Below are 20,016 nucleotides of genomic sequence, written 5' to 3' on the forward strand. Positions count from 1 at the left end.
AGCACATTGACAAAATGATGATAATTGAGGTCAATATTTCACTGATGTAGGTAGATAAGAACTTAGGGTTAATACTTTGAGCCGAAGATACATCCTTAATAGTGTTGAGCATTCCGATACTGCAAGTATCGGGTATCGGCCGATACTTGCTGTATCGGAATTTCCGATACCGAGATCCGATATTTTTGTGATATCGGGTATCGGGTATCGCAACAACATTAATGTAAAAATGTGTAAAAAAGAGAATTAAAATAAAAAATATCGCTATACTCACCTGTCCGACGCAGCCGGGACCTCAGCGAGGGAACCGGCAGCGTTGTTTGTTTAAATTTCGCGCTTTTACTTGGTTACGTGAAGTCCCGGCTTGTGATTGGTCAGGGCGGCCATGTTGCCGGGACGCGGACCAATCACAGCAAGCCGTGACGAAATTACGTCACGGCTTGCTGTGATTGGTCCGCGTCCCGGCAACATGGCCGCCATTAACCAATCACAAGCCGTGACGTGACGGGAGGCTGGACATGCGCGTATTTTGAAAAGCGCGCGTGTCCAGCCTCCAGTGACGTCCCGGCAACATGGCCGCCATTAACCAATCACAAGCCGGGACGTCACGGGAGGCTGGACATGCGCGTATTTTGAAAAGCGCGCGTGTCCAGCCTCCCGTGACGTCACGGCTTGTGATTGGTTAATGGCGGCCATGTTGCCGGGACGCGGACCAATCACAGCAAGCCGTGACGTAATTTCGTCACGGCTTGCTGTGATTGGTCCGCGTCCCGGCAACATGGCGCCGTGACCAATCATAAGCCGGGACGTCACTGGAGGCTGGACACGTGCGCTTTTCAAAATACGCGCATGTCCAGCCTCCCGTGACGTCACGGCTTGTGATTGGTTAATGGCGGCCATGTTGCCGGGACTCGGACCAATCACAGCAAGCCGTGACGTAATTTCGTCACGGCTTGCTGTGATTGGTCCGCGTCCCGGCAACATGGCCGCCCTGACCAATCACAAGCCGGGACCTCACGTAACCAAGTAAAAGCGCGAATTTTAAACAAACAACGCTGCCGGTTCCCTCGCTGAGGTCCCGGCTGCGTCGGACAGGTGAGTATAGCGATATTTTTTATTTTAATTCTTTCTTTTACACATTAATATGGTTCCCAGGGCCTGAAGGAGAGTTTCCTCTCCTTCAGACCCTGGGAACCATCAGGAATACCGTCCGATACCTGAGTCCCATTGACTTGTATTGGTATCGGGTATCGGTATCGGATTGGATCCGATACTTTGCCGGTATCGGCCGATACTTTCCGATACCGATACTTTCAAGTATCGGACGGTATCGCTCAACACTAATCCTTAAATATGCTGCTATTTTGACCAAACCAAATACGTAATAAGATTAATCCAGAATATTCCTGAGATTGTAGAGAATACTGATGTGTCAGAAATCTACACGGTGCTGAAAACAAATTACAGTCCTGGTATGTGTTCTCCATTTTAAGCATTAGAGAAATGACTTGTGGTTACACTCTGGCACTATCTAATTATATCAAAATTTACTGTGGTTCTGGCTCCTGACTATTATATTAATTTCTGACACTTTTTTTGTGTGCAAACCAGCTATTTTTAAACAAGCGTGCTATACCAATTATAATTGATCAGAAACTACCAAGGAATGGAGTTTTCCAATCATATTTGTATTTATTTTTCTTCAATTCCCCTCAATATAGAAATAAACACAAAAAAAAATCATATCCACATGCAAAATAAGACATAAATCTAAATGGTGCCTAATGTCACTCATTATAGTGGTTCTACCATGTGGCACAAACTTATGGGGAATTCGGCAGCCAGAACGTCATTTTAAACAACATTTCATGTTTAATAGTGATTATCGAACAGTGAAATATTCGGATTTGGGAAAATCGGCACAAATAATTTCACGTATTCGTACCGAATCTAATGCAAGTCAATGGGAAAGCCGAATATTTTTCAGCTGGACCCAACAAACAGGTCTGGGAGCATGGGAAAAAGCTGAAATTGATGGGAATGAGCTAAAACTAAATGGGAACAGCATGGAGAAGATGCCTGCATGTCTTTCTGACTCACAAATGGTATCTGGAAATAATGTTGTCAGACTCTTGCGCCAGTTATATGGATTTTTAAAAAGACCTACCAAACCATATCAAAACATTTTTAAAGGGAAAAATGCTACGAAACATTATTTCCTTCATAATTACATGTACAGTGCCTTGCGAAACTTTTCAGCACCCTGAAACTTTTCAACCTTTTCCAACATATCATGCTTCAAACATAAAGATACCAAATGTAAATTTTTGGTAAAAAATCAGTGGAAAAAGTGGAACACAATTGTGAAGTTGAACAAAATTTATTGATTATTTTAAATTTTTGTGGAAATTCAAAAACTGAAAAGTGGGGCGTGCAATATTATTCGGCCCCTTTGCTTTCAGTGCAGCAAACTCACTCCAGAAGTTCATTGTGGATCTCTGAATAATCAAATGTTGTCCTAAATGCCTAATGATGATAAATATAATACACCTGTGTGTAATCAAGTCTATAAATGCACCTACTCTGTGTGTCTAAGGCTAGGTTCACATTGCGTTACTGGGTGATCGCTAACGGACAGCGTTGCACGGCAAAAATGTCGCAATTAACGCTGTGCAACGGGTCCCTTAGCGCACCCATTGACAGCAATGTAAATTTCGCCTGCAGCGCATCGCTAGCGCGTGCCTTTTTCGGCTCGCGCTAGCGATGTGCCGTTCTTTTGTGGCGCGCCTCGGACGCTGCTTGCAGTGTCCGCGGCGCGCCCGAGGTCCGTTCCCCGCTCTCGCAGATCGGGGATCTGCGAGAGCGGGGACGTTACCGCGAACCCTAAACGCGACCCCTACAAATACATTGCGTTAGCGCAATCCGCTAGCGCTAAACGGATTGCCCTAACGCAATGTGAACCTAGCCTAAGGGTTTTGTTTGAAGCACAGAGAGCATCTTGAAGACCAAGGAACACAACAGGCAGGTCTGTGATACTGTTGTGGAGAAGTTTAAAGCCGTATTTGGACACAAAATGATTTCCAAAACTTTAAACATCCCAAGGAGCACTGTGTAAGCAATCATATTGAAATAGAAGGAGTGTCATACCACTGCAAATCTACCAAGACCCGGCAGTCACTCTAAACGTTCATCTCAAACAAGGAGAAACTGATCAGAGATGCAGCCAAGAGGCCCATGATCACTCTGGATGAACTGCAGAGATCTACAGCTAAGGTGGGACAGTCTGTCCATAGGACAACAATCAGTCGCACACTGCACAAATCTGGCCTTTATGGAAGAGTGGCAAGAAGAAAGCCATTTCTCAAAGATATCCATAAAAAAATTGTTGTTTAAAGTTTGCAACAAGCCACCTGGGAGACACACCAAACATGTGGAAGAAGGTGCTCTGGTCAGATGAAACCAAAATCGAACTTTTTGGCAACAATGCCAAACGATATGTTTGGCGTAAAGGCAACACAGCTCATCACCCTGAACACACCATCCCCACTGTCAAACATGGTGGTGGCAGCATCATGGTTTGTGCCTGCTTTTCTTCAGCAGGGACAGAGAAGATGGTTAAAATTGATGGGAAGATGGATGGAGCCAAATACAGGACCATTCTTGAAGAAAACCTGTTGGAGTCTGCAAAAGACCTGAGACTGGGACGGAGATTTGTCTTCCAACAAGACAATGATCCCAAACATAAAGCAAAATCTACAATGGAATGGTTCACAAATAAACGTATCCAGGTGTTAGAATGGCCAAGTCAAAGTCCAGACCTCAATCCAATCGAGAATCTGTGGAAACAACTGAAAACTGCTGTTCACAAATGATCTCCATCAAACCTCACTGAGCTCGAGCTGTTTGTCAAGGAAGAATGGGCAAGAATTTCAGTCTCTCGATATACAAAACTGATAGAGACATACCCCAAGCGACTTGCAGCTGTAATCGCAGCAAAAGGTGTCGCAACAAAGTATTAAGTTAAATGGGCCGAATAATATTGCACGCCCCAGTTTTCAGTTTTTGAATTTCCATAAAAATTTAAAATAACCAATAAATTTCTTTCAACTTCACAATTGTGTTCCACTTGTTGTTGATTCTTCACCAAAAATTTACATTTGGTATCTTTATGTATGAAGCATGATATGTAGGAAAAGGTTGAAAAGTTCCAGGGCGCCGAATACTTTCCCAAGGCACTGTATGTAACGCAAAATAATAATAAAAATAAATAAATGATAACTCCCCTTTAGCATATGTTCACGTTTGTGAGGGATCTCACTCCTACATTTGGGAGGACCCTCCCTCATGTCAAATAGTTAGCAAAATAATAATACATATTCCCCATCCCTTTACAATGCCATTTCAATCATGCCCATTTGAATTTTGGGATTTGCCCGCCACCACTACCATGTCCACCGCTATGTCATTGTGCTACCCTCGCTGGCAATTAGCAGAGTGTCAGCAGGTGCTGTGACACCTCGGTTTGGTAAAGGCCCTCAGGTGGCCCTGTATCATTAGAAGAGCTCTCACTTCTACATTTGGGAGGTCCCTCCCTTGTGCCAAATAGTTAGCCAGATAGTGGAGTACATATTCCCCATCACTTTACAATGCCAGCTAAAACATGCCTATTTGAATTTTGGGCTTTGCCCGCCACCACCACCATGTCCACTGCCATGTCATTATGCGGCCCTCGCTGACAATTAGCAGTGCCAGCAGGTGTTGTGAAACCTGCATTTTGTAAGTTCCACAGTTCATTTTTGCCACCAGATCCTAATGGAACCACTGTCATAGTGAGTGAAGCCGCTGTAAGGTGAATATAATACAGAAGTTGGGGGAGCTGTATGATCAATGTCAGTAAATTGGTTTCTACCAGACACCAAAAGCACTAGAATTAAATTTGGAATACAGTGTATGCAAGCGAGGGCCTGTATTGTGGTCAGTCTGTCAGGCCTGAAACCCATGTCATGAACAAGTTCAAGCCTCATTTTCTTGGAATCAGCCTCCTCAAGAGAAAGAGACAGGAGTGCCATTGACCAATCTTCACAAGCCATTTTCTATTTGTTTAATAAACCGTGTATCTTTATCTATCAGTTGTGCGACTGGTGCAAAGCCCACAGAGATACACAGACGTGACTATCTATCTCTAATTTTCATGTGTCTGCTATTGCCATGTGTAGTAAAGCTGATATCTTTAAAAAAAAATGGCCACACATTGCTAGATATATTGAATTTGTACATAACACCTCTGGTAAGGTAATTGTCATGAACCGGGGGTGTTTGGCTGCCTCCGGTTCATCAGGGATTTATTTATATCCCACTTCCCAGTTCCGGATTGGAATTTGCAGCTCCCTGGCACCCCCTTACCCTCAGGTCAGTCAGGGTACTGCACCTAGGCTAATTAGTCACCAGAAAGGCTGCCTTGCTATGTATTGGCTATTAGGCACACTGCAGTGAGGGCGATATAACTACTCCCGCTCAGGCGGGAAATACAATTATCAAACGCCGTCCGTCGCTGCCAGTTTCACCAAAAGCTCAGGACACTTCGCTGCCACCAGCTCCTATTACTTATCATTAATAGTGGGTCAGGAGCCAACCCAATCGGTAGCGATGACTTAATTTGGGGGACTTAGGGGTACGTTTTAGAGCAAGAAAAGCAAAACCAGTAAATATTATAACTTTAACTCCAAAAAGAAATAGGCAGTGTTTACAAAAGTATGAAAAATATGTTACAAAATGAGACAAATACCATATGTACACAAAAAATACAAATTAAAAGGGATTAAAGCTGAAAAGCATTTACAGTTCTCTCAGACAATGGTAAGCCATGTGGGGCTGTGGGAGGGGAACGATCCCCCAAATCATCAGGTCAGATTGCACAGCCTCTTCTGGCTGATTCCCCAGGCAAAAATAAGGTTCGTTATTTTATACCCTCTGGTCATGACATCACTGAGGGGCTGGATATGCCCCCTTTGGAAAGTTATGAAAAACCTTCTATTAAACATAGCTCTTGGGGGAAAGCTCATAGAGGGACGATGAAAGTATTACATGTCTTCTCACGAGATTAGCTTACATTTAAGTTGAAACATGGGGTAGTTGTGTGACTCGGTTAAGTAGAAACTAATTTCTCGGATTCTGCTGGTTCTGAAACCTAGAAAAATCACTGTGTGGTGCCTCTACTGATGCACATTCCACAAATGTAAGATTCCCCCTATCTCACTTAATCGATGCCATTATATTTGGTCTTAAAATGAACACTGTACTAGACAAAGAGATGGCCATGAGGCTGTAGGCTGCTTTCAACCAGTTCAGAGCCATAAAACTAACCAGTGAGGGCTACTAGCACACTAGTCTCCCATTACAGCTGTACAGCAGGGGAGAGGGAGAAGTGGACTCACACACACATGCAGCTGTGAAGGGAAGGAAAGCTGCAAGGGGGATCAGGGCTGGAGCCTGCTAGTACAAAGCCAAGGATATGTAGCAGAGCTGTGTAGGCGTGCATATTCATGACACTTGTCAAAAATAAAGCCAGAAATTTTTTATTTCATAAGCATAAAGCATTCAATATGAGTGACGTTAAGGGATGAGGATGTGGCCCTGCCCACCAAGGCCGTATTACAGATCAGAAGATGACTGGATCTCATTCTAGCTCCCTGTCAAAATGTGGTCAGCATAGTATTCCACTGACGAACCCAGATAATTGCCAGGATGTTGTGGGTTGGATGGCAGACAAAGGGTCCAGTGGGTTGACAAGCAGCACCACAAAGTCTTCCACACTGTCCAGTCTCAGTAGTCAAGAGGCTGGGCCTCAAAATCCTCAACCTGGTCCTCCTTCCTCCCACCATAGAGAGTCTCAGGAGACATATGACCCCAATGCTGGCCACTCTAAGGAATGGTTTACGTTCCCTTGTAATTTGTCAGGCCTCTCAATGTGCACCATCAAAGAGGGTCATGAGAAGGTGGAGTGCAGTGATGACCAAACATTTGAGCACCCACGGCCAGGAGAAAGTCACTTTGAGGAAGGTCAATTCATGTCTGAAGAGGTGGAGGATAATCATGGCGCACAGTTGCCATCAGGTCAGCCTAAAATCACAACTCAAAAGGAGGGTCAGATTGAGGAATTGGAAAATGGCGTGCTCGATGATGAGGCCACTGATTCAACCTGGTAGGGTGGTACACCTAGAGAGCACAGCAGTGCAGACAGGGATTGGTCCATAGCACAAAACAGGCAAGAAGAGGTAGTGGTTTGACCCGAGGGAGAACTCTGTCAACTCTTATTATTATTATTATTATTATTATTTATTTATATAGCACCATTAATTCCATGGTGCTGTACATGAGAAGGGGATACACACAAATTACAGATAGCACTTACAGTAAACAAACAAACAATGACAGACTGATACGAAGGGGATTGGACCCTGCTCTTGCGGGCTTACATTCCACAGAGCCCCCCGCACTCGGCTAGATAACAGGCCAAAGGTGCATTTTTCCCATGTATAGCAGTTTTTCTCTGAAATTCCTCCAGACAAAATAACTGTAATTTGCATTATCTTCCAAACCAAGGCAAGAAGAAGCAAGAACACTGCCAACCTTAGCACCACCAGCATGCAAAAGCATATGGCAGCCAAGCACCCCAGTAGGTGGGCGGAACGCCTGGTGTGATGAACGAGAGCCAGGTCGATGCAGATATCCCACCGCATTCACCAATCTGTGACAGAGCTTACACAGTCTCAGCTCTCTGGTGCCCCCTTACCCTCAAGTCAGTCAGGGAACTGCACCTAGGATAAGAAGTCGCCAGAGAGGCTGCCCTGTTATGTACTGTTATCGAGGCTCTCTGCAGAGAGGGCGGTATATATATCACCAGTCTCAGGCCGGCAATATATATGTATATATAAACCTCTGGTCCGTCACTGCCAGGATCCCCCTGTAACCCCAGAATGGTACACTGCCACCAGTTTCTCGTTAGATATTAGCCTGCTCCATTAACAAGCTTATATCGGGTCAGAAACCAACCCTAGGTAGCGTATTAGTACTAGCCGGACTCACAGACATATGAAATCAGGATTCGAGGTAAAAGAGCAGCCCAAAATTAATTTATATTATAATTGCTGAAAGGCGCACTAGATAATACAAATATATACAGAGTAATATACAGATATTACAGCCAGAAGTACATATAAAGGTAGGGTACAGGTTTGGGATTGCAGTTATCTGTATGTGTCATGCTACTGGTCCCTATCATGTGGATCTAGGGAAGCACTGGAGTCCACAGTTACTTTTTTAGTTTCTGGTCTGTCTCCACGCGTGACGTGACGTGCCTTCCATCGCAGAACAATAACTCTGGCTAAAGGTGTGCGGCTAGTTTTTAACTCTTATCTCGTCTCCTCCCATATTTCTCACCACCCCTCTGGGCAGAACAGAAATCTCATCCCCTGATCTCTTAGCTGAAATAATTCCCAATATCTAGGATGGGTCATAACTTCCTAGTGGGAGGTCCAAAATAGGACGACTGATATCTCAATGGGTTCATTGGGGCATGACCAATATGGAGAATCCAAACTTGGGTTGGCTAAGTCGTTCTGGAGAGACAGTCTCGATAGCTGAGTATCTGGGACAGCTAGAGACTGGTGAGTAGTGTTGAGCGATACCTTCCGATATCGGAAAGTATCGGTATCAGATTGGATCGGCCGATATTCAAAAATATGGGATATCGCCGATACCGATACCAAAGCAAGTCAATGGGACCAAAATATCGGAATTAAAATAAACCCTTTCTTTCATTGTAGGTTCATTCTACATGAAGGAAAACAACTAAGAATAATGTAGGATGTATTGGGGGAGGTGGCGGAGACATTAAAGGCATATAGGTTTAGCCCAATCAAATAGAATAGCAGGAATTTAAAAAAAAATTTAAGACGTTCGGAGTTACAAAGATATTGACTATGTTAAGATTTTTTTTATTTTGTCAGATATTGATGTTTCACTACTTCCATGCCCTTCACCTTCTTTTTTACTTCTACCACACTTTCTTCTTCATCATCCTCAGCAGCAGCATCTTTTACAGCAACTTCTTCTTCACCTTATTCATCTTCTTCACCTTCTTCCTATTATTCATTTTTGTTACATTCTTCATATTTTTATTAAACTATTATTCTTCTTCATATTCTACTTCTTCATCATATTCTTATTTGTGACAGGCATTCCTGTAGTTGTTATCTATAAAAGTTTGAAGATTACACCTTCCGTTCTGCCTGTCACAAAAGAGTTACAACAGGATTTGTCCGCGTTCAGTTAGGCCTGCAGCAGCAGGCTTTTTCCAGGGGCACCACGAGGAGGAACGGACTCGCCCCCACACACTGCTTAGTCTTCTTCTGCTTATAATTTAGATAATATCTTTTGCTCTGATGTTTAGTCTTATGCTTAATGTTCTTCTGCTCTTTGTTCTGCAGCCTCTTGTTCTTCTGCTTCTCAGTCTTCCATGTCATCGTCTCCAGGGTCGTCGTCTCTGGTGTCATCGTCATCTTAGGGGTGGTCTTCCGGGTCGTCGTCTTTAGAGTCTTGAACTTGGAAATGTAGCAGAAGGTACAAGAAGGCTGAGAAAATGCCGAGAACCAGCTGATGGAACTGGAACTCGGATGGCTACCCGAAGGTCCAAGAGCCAATGGAACTACCGAGGACCAGCTGACGTTACTGGAACCCAGTTACTAAGCAGGAGGTACCCGTGCCAGAAAGCACTACCAAGGACCACCTGACGTTGGTGGAACTCGGATACCGAACGAACTAATCAGACCTTGGAAACTTATTTGAGATGTTTTGTTTCTGCTGATCAGGATGATTGGGTGACTTTTTTGCCATTGGCTGAGTTCGCCCTCAATAATCGGGCTAGTTCTGCTACTTTGGTTTCACCTTTCTTTTGCAATTCTGGTTTTCATCCTCGTTTTTCCTCGGGTCAGGTTGAGCCTTCTGACTGTCCTGGGGTGGATTCTGTGGTGGATAGGTTGCAGCAAATTTGGAACCATGTGGTGGACAATTTGACGTTGTCCCAAGAGAAGGCTCAGCGCTTTGCTAACCGCCGTCGCTGTGTGGGTCCCCGACTTCTTGTGGGGGATTTGGTGTGGTTGTCTTCTCGTTATGTCCCGATGAGGGTTTCCTCTCCTAAGTTCAAGCCTCGTTTCATCGGTCCTTATAAGATTTTGGAAATCCTCAATCCTGTGTCATTTCGTTTGGACCTCCCAACATCGTTTGCCATTCATAATGTGTTCCATAGGTCATTGTTGTGGAGATATGTGGTGCCTGTGGTCCCTTCTGTGGATCCTCCTGCTCCTGTCTTGGTCGAGGGGGAGTTGGAGTATGTGGTGGAGAAGATCTTGGATTCTCGTATTTCGACACGGAAGCTTCAGTACTTAGTTAAATGGAAGGGCTATGGTCAGGAGGATAATTCCTGGGTTGTCGCCTCCGATGTCCATGCGGCCGATTTGGTTCGTGCCTTTCATTCGGCTCGTCCTGATCGGCCTGGGAGCTCTGGTGAGGGTTCGGTGACCCCTCCTCAAGGGGGGGGGTACTGTTGTGAATTCCGTTCTCGGGCTCCCTCCTGTGGTCATGAGTGGTACTGTGTGAGTTTGTTCTTGGGCTCCCTCTAGTGGCCTTTAGTGATATGGCTGGGCTCAGCTGCTTCATTTCCTTCTATGCTGGGCCTATTTAACTCACCTGGACCTTCATTTGTTGCCTGCTGTCGGTGTATTCAGTCCTGATTCTGAGCTCTCCTGAAGATTCCTTGTGACCAGTCTCCTGCTGGAGAAGCTAAGTTTGCTTGTTCATTTTGCTCATTATTTCCTTGAAAACGTTTCTCAGTATATGATGATTTCAGTCCAGCTTGCTTTTATGTGATTTTTTGCTTGCTGGTTAGTTCCGGGTTGCAGAGTGCACCCCTCACATCGTGAGTCGGTGTGGGGGTTCTTGTATTCTCTGCGTGGTTTATTTTTGATAGTTTTTGTACTGACCGCACAGATTCCTATCTATTTTCTGTCTATCTAGTGTTAGCGGGCCTCATTTGCTAAACCTGTTTCATTTCTACGTTTGTATTTTCCCCTTAACTCACCGTTATTATTTGTGGGGGGCTGTCTATAACTTTGGAGTTATTTCTCTGAGGCAAGTGAGGTCTGTGCTTTCTCTCTAGGGGCAGTCAGTTTCTCAGGCTGTGAAGAGGCGTCTAGGTTTTTAGGTAACGCTCCACGGCTGCCTTTAGTGTGTTGGATAGGATCAGGATTGCGGTCAGTATAGCTTCCACATCCCCAGAACTTGTCCTAACATTCTGGTTATATGTATCAGGTCAGTTTTGAGATCCTACCACCGGATCATAACACCCTACACCAATCTAGAAATGAAATAATGCATATGTCAAGAAAAACGATGATATATAAAACCCGTACAAACCCCAGTCCACCAACACTCCAGGAACAGATAGGCAAATTACCTATAATCACCCAGTTCCATTCCGGATATAGAAGGTTTAATAACATAATCCAGAAACACTGACCTATATTACAAGGCGATAAACACATTGGGGATTTATTACCGAAAAATCCAAGATTCGTGTACACCAAAGCGCAAAATTTGGGTCTCTTATTTGACCCCACTACTAAACCAGTACTATCTAATTCCATAAATATGAATAAAGTGCCAACTGCCAGAATGATAGGTTTCAGATCATGCGGCAGATGTTTTTGCTGCAAACATACAAAATGTGGCAGGAAAATTTACACATCTTTTACAGATAAAAATAATGTGCATAAATATCCCATCAAGTCTAACATCACATGTGACTCTGTAGGGGTCATCTACATCCTTCGTTGTCCATGTGAGAAAATCTATGTTGGTCGAACCAAAAGACCCCTCAATGTCCGCATAAAGGAACATCTGGATAATATCCGGAAGGGCTTCACAGGGCATCCCTTATCTCGACACTTTCAGGAGAAACACAAGAAATCATGTGAGGGTATCTCCTTCTATGGTATTCAAACCGTACCCAAGAATCCAAGGGGGGGCAATTACATTAAAATCATGGCAAGAATAGAATCAATATGGATTTTCTCCCTGGGCAGCCTGGCATCCAAGGGGTTGAACCAGGAAATTGAACTCTATGCCTTTTTTTAGACACGATATCAAACTAAATCCCATCCCTCAGGATACTAACTGTAATAGCTTTCAATACAGCAAAGTATAATCTAGTCAACAGGTGAGCATCCCATGTTAACACCATAAATTGGTAACTACATATAGAGACAGACGTCTAACAAGTGTCAGAGAGATCTAATTTTTAAAACATATTTTATGTACCTTTTAATGTTTGTGCATTTTATTTCTCTATTTATACTATTATGGTATATCTTTTTTTTTTGTTTGTTTGTTTGTCTCTCGGCTGCATTTAGTTGGCCTGGTTGAGAGACTGAACCCCATTTTAACATTTTTCAACCTTTTAACTATTTAAGAGTAATAAAGTGTTGACCTTTTAGCAATTTCAAGTTTTAGATTATTATGTATCTCAGCTCCAATTAGTAGGCAATTCCATTAAGATCCATATTCAAGCACATAAACACACACCAGTAACTTTCCTTTAAAGGTGCAAACCAATTATTTTACGCAGGTGCGATTCTTTAATTGAACAAGTGCCGCCAATAATTACACACAGGAGGGGAGGGCACGCCGCTATATAAGAGCAGACAAACTTGGGAGCAGCAATAACCCTGATGAAGAGGGCTAGAGCCCTTGAAATGCATTGGTTTGTTAGCTGCTCTAGCACACCTGCTCTTTCTGGCCCCGTAGCTTGGTGATGTCACCTGTAGCTCCGCCCACCTCTCCGACCGCTACCTCAGCATTGCTTCTGGCCGGGGCACGCGAGGTTTCGCGGTCTTGTGGCTCTTGCCGCATCTATCGTTCTAACCCACCGTCCTGCTACGGCGGCGGTACAGCGGCAACACAGATTCCTCGGAACTGCTCCTCTCTATACCTGCGAGACAGTGAGTACAGCCCAATTACATATGCATGCATAAGCCGTGATATATCAGTACTATTAACTGTCTCACTGGAGGAAGATTGCCACTAATTTTTTTTTTTTTTTTTTATGCACGGGTAACTGTCTCTATTTAAAGTACCCTACTTCAAACACCACCTGACGGTAACTTACATACTCACCACCAACGAAACCTTGCTTCACTCCTGACGTTATCAGTAGTAAGTATACTTAACGCTGTGAGAACTGGATCACAGACATTTAGAATCACACTTGTAAAAGGGTGTATATCCTTCTAAGCAGGAGGAACCGTTCAGCCTTGGAAAAAGCACTTTTAGCCATCACGACACCAGTAATAATTGTGGACACAAAAGAATCACGGTCCCCTACCGCATATTGCCATTCAGTACCTAAGTGAGTAAAAATTCTATATCTCACCATTCTAATATATTTATTTGATTAACATAAAATCACCTGCTCTTTTTTTTTTTTTTCTCTCCCTCTCTCTCTTATCCTTTAAAAAGATTCTACCAGCACCTATAAGGGTTTATCAGAAAATCTACCTCATCATCAATCATGATCTAATGAGTAAGTGCTTTTTGAACTTATATCCACTTTACTACACACATTTATTTTTTGCTTATGTAATGTAGACAGCGCAGGTGAATGCTATATATATATATTTTTAACAAGTATCTATACTACTTATCTAACAGGTCCACACAGAACCTGTCTTAATTGGAGCGCCCCCAGACGCAGGGCCGCGGGGTACTCGGTACCGGGCCTCTCTGTCTCGGTCCTGGAGTTGTCACGGTGGCTAGACCCGGTCCGTGACCCTGCTAAGGGGCATCCAATGAAAGGTGTGATGATGGTGCCTGGTGCAAGGTGCGATGAATAACGAGGACACAGGGTTGCAGTCTCTTTACCTCTTTACTGAAGGCTTCAGAATCTGCAATCCAGAGTACTGCTAACAGGGCTGGCTGAGACCGGCCGGTCCTAAGGCACATCCAGAGTTCCCATTGCAGGTGGAAATCAGTGCCTACCTTCTAGCGCCTGTGTGTTGTAGTACCTCCCTGCTGAGCACCACGGGATAGTCCTCACAACTGTTGTGTCTGTTTCTGATGTTCTTTCTCACAACTCTCATTTCTGTTCTGATGTTCTTCTCCGTCCCCCAGATGATATGGCTAGGACGCACCCATATGATGGGTAGGCCTGGAGTTCTTCCGGGACCCTAGAGTCGCCCCTCTCCCACAATTGCCTCCTATGTCTGCTTAGGTGATTTAGGTGAGACAGCCAACCTAAAGTCAACTGCCCTGCCGCTGTTTGAAGTAATGCTTGGAGCCCAATACTTCCTCGGCGTTCCGGCCACCGACTACGCGCCTCAGTAGGATGTTGCCACGATCTTAAGGCACGACTCCTACTGGTTCTATTCTCCTTTGTGCTGCGATCTCGTTTCTCACTTCTCCACAAGAAACCTCGCTTCTTATCCTTTCTTAAGATACCGCCGCAATCAGGTGCAGGTGCGGTTCCGTAACGATCTGTCTTTTTCGCTAGGCCTCTGTCAGGATCCCACCCCTGACAGGGACCCCCCTGAATCCTCCCAAGCAGCCCCTTCTCTCACTAGGTGTTGCCTGGGCAAAACCCAGTCAGCTCTCTCTCTAACTTTCTATCCAACCCCCAGTTTTACCAGATTGTGAGGAGTGGCCTAATACATAGAACCCTTTGCTCCCCCTGGAGGCCAGAGTGTGAAGTGTAATGTGTGACTGTGATACCTGGTCAGGTGAACTCCTTAAGTGCCATCAGACGTACCATCACTCAAGTGGCGGCGCGTCAGTACTGCAACGACCAGGACTCTGGGGCGCTGCATATTCACCAGCAGCATTCTACAGTAAGCAATTGTCTCTTCACCAGCAACTGCCTGTAGCACCATTGTTTACCCTTTTTTTCTTTTGAACAAATGATATCAGAAGACGGGCAGCACTAAGTTTGTATGGCCAAGGGATAACATAACAGCGCAGGCTACGGGACAGATTCAAACAACGCTGAGGAGGTGGCGCACGGCACCAAGGGGGTAGGAATGACGGCTGTGCTGCGTCCCATTAGGAAGGAAAGTCCCACCTCCGGGATGGTTTCACGGTATGAGGGGACACATTTTATAAGTGTTAACTTCTGCGTGTGCAAGGATCTAAAGTAAAAGAGCTAACTCTTCCTTGTGCAGCATTACTGCTGTACAAGTGGCTCTTTCAGTAACAAACACCTGGGGGGGACAGGTTCCCTTAAATTTCAGTAGTTGTGTCAGCATGGCGGTCGCAGGACACATTGCTGGCTATACAGCTGGGGATCAGCTGACGTTACTGAAACCCAATAACACTGGGTCATGTGTTTTGACTGTGCAGACGGCACTTCTGAGCATCAACTGGCGGTGTTGGAGCCCAGGGATTACAGTTCCGGTGGTAGAATCATGAACGCAACAGGAGACCTGGATACTGTAGCCAAACAATTATTTAATCTGGAAGAGGAGTGGCAAATTCCTGCGAGATCCAGGCCTTGTTCATTTTCAGAAAAGTAAGCCGGTCAACATTATCAGAGGATAGTCGCATGCGACGGTCTGTTAGTACACCACCTGCGGCACTAAAGACGCTTTCCAATAATACACTAGCAGCAGGGCAAGCCAGCACCTCCAATGCATACTGGCTTAGCTCTGGCCATGTGTCCAGCTTATAGACCAAAAATTTTAAGGGGGAAGAGCCGTCTGGGAGTACAGTAAGAGGGCAAGACATGTAGTCTGTCACCATCTGATGGAATCGTTGCCTCCTGCTGACTGGAGCCGTCTGTGATGGTGTAGACATGGGTGGCGGGCACACAAAACTGTGCCACAGTTGGGCCATACTGGTCTTGCCTTGTGCTGAGGCACTGCTTCTGCTCCCTCTTTGTGCAGAGCTTCCTCCACTGCCTCGACGCACTGAGCTGCTTTGTAAAGCACTAGCAGCACTGCTCTCATTTGGACTGGAGAAGATGATGGAATTCACCAGTGTGTCTTGATACTCCCGCATTTTACACTCCCGGTTCAACGGTGTTATGAGGCTTTGAAAGTTGTCCCGGTAGCGAGGATCTAGGAGGGTGTACACCCAATAATCAGCTGTAGGGTTGAGCGAAACGGGTCGGCAATTTTCAGAAGTCGCCGACTTTTGGCAAAGTCGGGTTTCATGAAACCCGACCCGACCCCTGTGTGGGGTCGGCCATGAAGTCGGCGATCTTCTGAATCTGGAATCGGAATTCCGATACCGATTCCTGATATGTTTAAGATATCGGGAATTGGTATCGGAATTCAGATTTAAGTGTAAAATAAAGAATTAAAATAAAAAATATCGCTATACTTACCCTCTGACGGGCCCTGGTACTAACCGGGAACCTTCCTTCCTTAGAATCAGCCTTCCAGGACCTTGCGGTGACGTCGCGGCTTGTGATTGGTCGCGCGGCCGCCCATGTGACCGCTCGCGCGACCAATCACAAGCCGCGACGTCACCGTGACGTCACCGAAGGTCCTGGAAGGGCTGATTCTTAGGAAGGAAGGCTGCTGGAACGAAGCCGAGGGTGAGAATATTCCTATTAGGTATATACTCACCCTCGGACACGCCCTGCTTCTTTCCGGCAGCCTTCCTTCCTAAGAATCAGCCCTTCCAGGACCTTCGGTGACGTCACGGTGACGTCGCGGCTTGTGATTGGTCGCGCGAGCGGTCACATGGGCGGCCGCGCGACCAATCACAAGCCGTGTCGTCACCGCGACGTCACCGCAAGGTCCTGGAAGGCTGATTCTAAGGAAGGAAGGTTCCCGGTTAGTACCAGGGCCCGTCAGAGGGTAAGTATAGCGATATTTTTTATTTTAATTCTTTATTTTACACTTAAATATGGATCCCAGGGCATGAAGGAGAGTTTCCGCTCCTTCAGACCCTGGGAACCATTGGAAACCCAATGCACTGCATTGGGTTTCGAGTTTCGGCCGACCCCGACCCCGACTTTTTTATAGGATCGGCCGATTTCACTCGACCCGACTTTTGAAAAAGTCGGCTTTCGTGAAACCCAACCCGATCCTATAAAAGTAAAGGTCGCTCAACCCTAATCAGCTGTATTTAGAATGTGGGCGATGCGGCGGTCGTTTCTCAGGCACTGCAGCATGTAATCAGCCATGTGCTGCAGACTGCCAACTGGCCAAGAAACGCTGTCCCCTGCTTGAGGCGTGATCTTTGCCTGCTCTGCATCACCCTACCCTCACTCTACACACTGACTACTGGAGAATTGTTTAACTCCCTCCTCTGGACCTATGTCTTCCTCCTCCATTGACTCCTCCTCATCCTCCTCACAAAGTGTCCCCTGCCTAGGCCTTTGTGAGGAACCACGTATCGCTGACTGTCCAGAAGCTGATGAAATTGGTGACTCCTCATCCTCCACCTCTTCCACAACATCATCCCTTAGCGCTTGCAGTGTTTGTTGAAGCAGGCAGATAAGGGAGACAGTCATGCTGACTAGTGCATCAACTGCACTCGCCATCAGCGTGGAATCATCGAAGGAACGCAAAACCTGGCAGACGTCCTTCATAGTGGCCCACTCAGTGGTTGTGAAGTCTCAACGGCGCGGAGTGCGATTTCTTTGCGCCTGATGCAGCTGGTACTCCATTACTGCTGGCTGCTGCTCACACAACTGCTCCAACATATGTAACGTGGAATTCCACCTGGTGGGTAGGTCACATATGATGCGATGTTCCGGAAGGCGGAATCGTCGCTGCAGAGCTGCAATGCGCGATCTTGCCATGCTGGAATGCCACAAGTGAACACACTCTAGGCGGACCTTGTGCAGCAGTGCATCAACATCCGGATAGTCCCTCAAAAAACTCTGCATGACCAAGTTGAGCACATGTGCCAGATATGGGATGTGAGTGAGGTTGCCTAGGGCAAGAGCTGCCACCAGATTTCGGCCATTGTCACACACTACCATGCCAGGCTGGAGATTCGCTGGCACAAACCACACGTCGCTCTCCTGCTTGATGGCATTCCAGAGCTCCTGCACTGTGTGGCTTTGATTCCCCAAAGAAATTAATTTCAAGACGGCCTGTTGACGTTTGGCCACAGCTGTGCTCATGTCGGTCGTAACAGGTAAACGTTCACGGGTCCATGTGGAGGTGGACTGTGACGGCTCCTGCAGCGATGATTCTGAGGAACTTGTGTATGAGGAGGAGTCAATGCGTACAGACTGGATTCCTGCAATCCTTGGAGTTGGCAGAACACGTCCTGCGCCACTCGCACGATCTGTACCCGGCTCTACAACATTAACCCAATGGGCAGTGAGGGAAAGGTATAACCCCTGTCCATGGTGACTGGTCCACGCATCGGTGGTGAGGTGGACCTTGCTACTGACGGCGTTCAGTAGCACGTGTTTTATGTGTCCTTCCACATGCTTGTGCAGGGCAGGGACGGCTTGCCTGCTGAAATAAAAGCGGCTGGGCACATTGTATTGTGGGACTGCCAATGCCATCAAGTTACGGAAGCTGTCAGTCTCCACCAGCCTGAATGACAGCATTTCAAGGGACAGTAGTTTTGCAATGCCAGCATTCAGAGTCTGTGCACGGGGGTGGTTTGCCGAGAATGGCCACCTTTTCTCCCATGCCTGTGCTACCGATGGTTGTAGACTGGGTCTCTGGACAACAGTGCCAGAGGTTCTTCCATGGCGATCCTGTGAGGAAGCCGAACCAGCTGTGTGTGAGTTGGAGGAAGAGGCAACAACACGAGCTGAAGAGGTGGTAGCTGCCGCTGTTGGTTGGCCTAGGTCTTCAGTCTGTTTTTGTAACTCCACCGCGTGCTTGGTCCGCAGATGTTTCCACATATTTGAGGTATTGAGGTTGCTGACATTTTTCCCTCTTTTGACTTTCTGATGACACACCTTGCATTTGACAAAGCAAATGTCATCTGCAACTGTGTAAAAAAAAGTACCAGGCACTGCAAGCCTTGGGAGTGCCCGTTTTGGCTTTTGGAAGAGGCATGCTCCTAACGGGTGCTGAAGTGGAGGCTACAGGAAACGCAGTCTTCCCCCTTCCTCTCCCTCTTTGGCACGTTCTGGGAATCTCTTCCTCAGAGCTGCTCCCACCACCTTCCTGTACCTCACGCCACGATGGGTCAAGGACCTCATCATCTACACTACCCTCTGCCACCAACTGCTTGTCCTGGGTAGTCTCGGCAGCACAGTATGCACCAGAAAGTGGCACCTGAGTCTCATCATCAGATGCGTACTGTGGTGTGGTGACCGGAGGCACTGGCCCACCCGCCTCTTCAGAGTCAGAGAGACAAAGCTGTTGGGCATCACTGCATACTGCCTCTTCTTCCATTTCTCCAATGCTGCTTGGCTGGCCCCCTATTTCCAAGCCAAGAGATTCAGAACAGAGAACAGAAGTAGAGATGGCTCCTGTGCTGGGCTCTCTGACTGCCTGGGCAATTTGGCAGGTGGTGAAGAGACAGATGGGTGCTCTCCCGTGCTCTGTGCCTGAGAGGATGTGGCACTAATTGAAGTCGATGCGTTAGCTGCCATCCATCCGACAACGGCTTCAATTTGTTCTTCATGCAGCAGCGGTGTACGGCGATCTTCTACAAAGCTGCGCATGAAGGACTGTTCCCTGCTGAAACTGGGTGATGATGATTCACCGGTGCCCGCAGCAGGCACAGAATCCCCACATCCTCTCCCTGCTCCGCGCCCATGCCCACATGCCTTACTCCCTGCCTTCTTCATCTTGGTTGACTGATAAAGATAAGCAGAAAAGTACTAAGGGCTTAGTGTGCTTATTCCTGAACAGCTCCTAACAGGTATAAGAAACACTAATTTTCTAGTCTAGTGTGGACTAGACTTTAATATGAGCTAATGTGGCCTACACAACTGTAAAGTGGTGTGTTTGGTGAACTTTCTTAATTTTTTTTTTTTTTTTT

Source organism: Ranitomeya variabilis, chromosome 2 (assembly GCF_051348905.1).
Source record: "Ranitomeya variabilis isolate aRanVar5 chromosome 2, aRanVar5.hap1, whole genome shotgun sequence".
Taxonomy (NCBI): Eukaryota; Metazoa; Chordata; class Amphibia; order Anura; family Dendrobatidae; genus Ranitomeya; species Ranitomeya variabilis.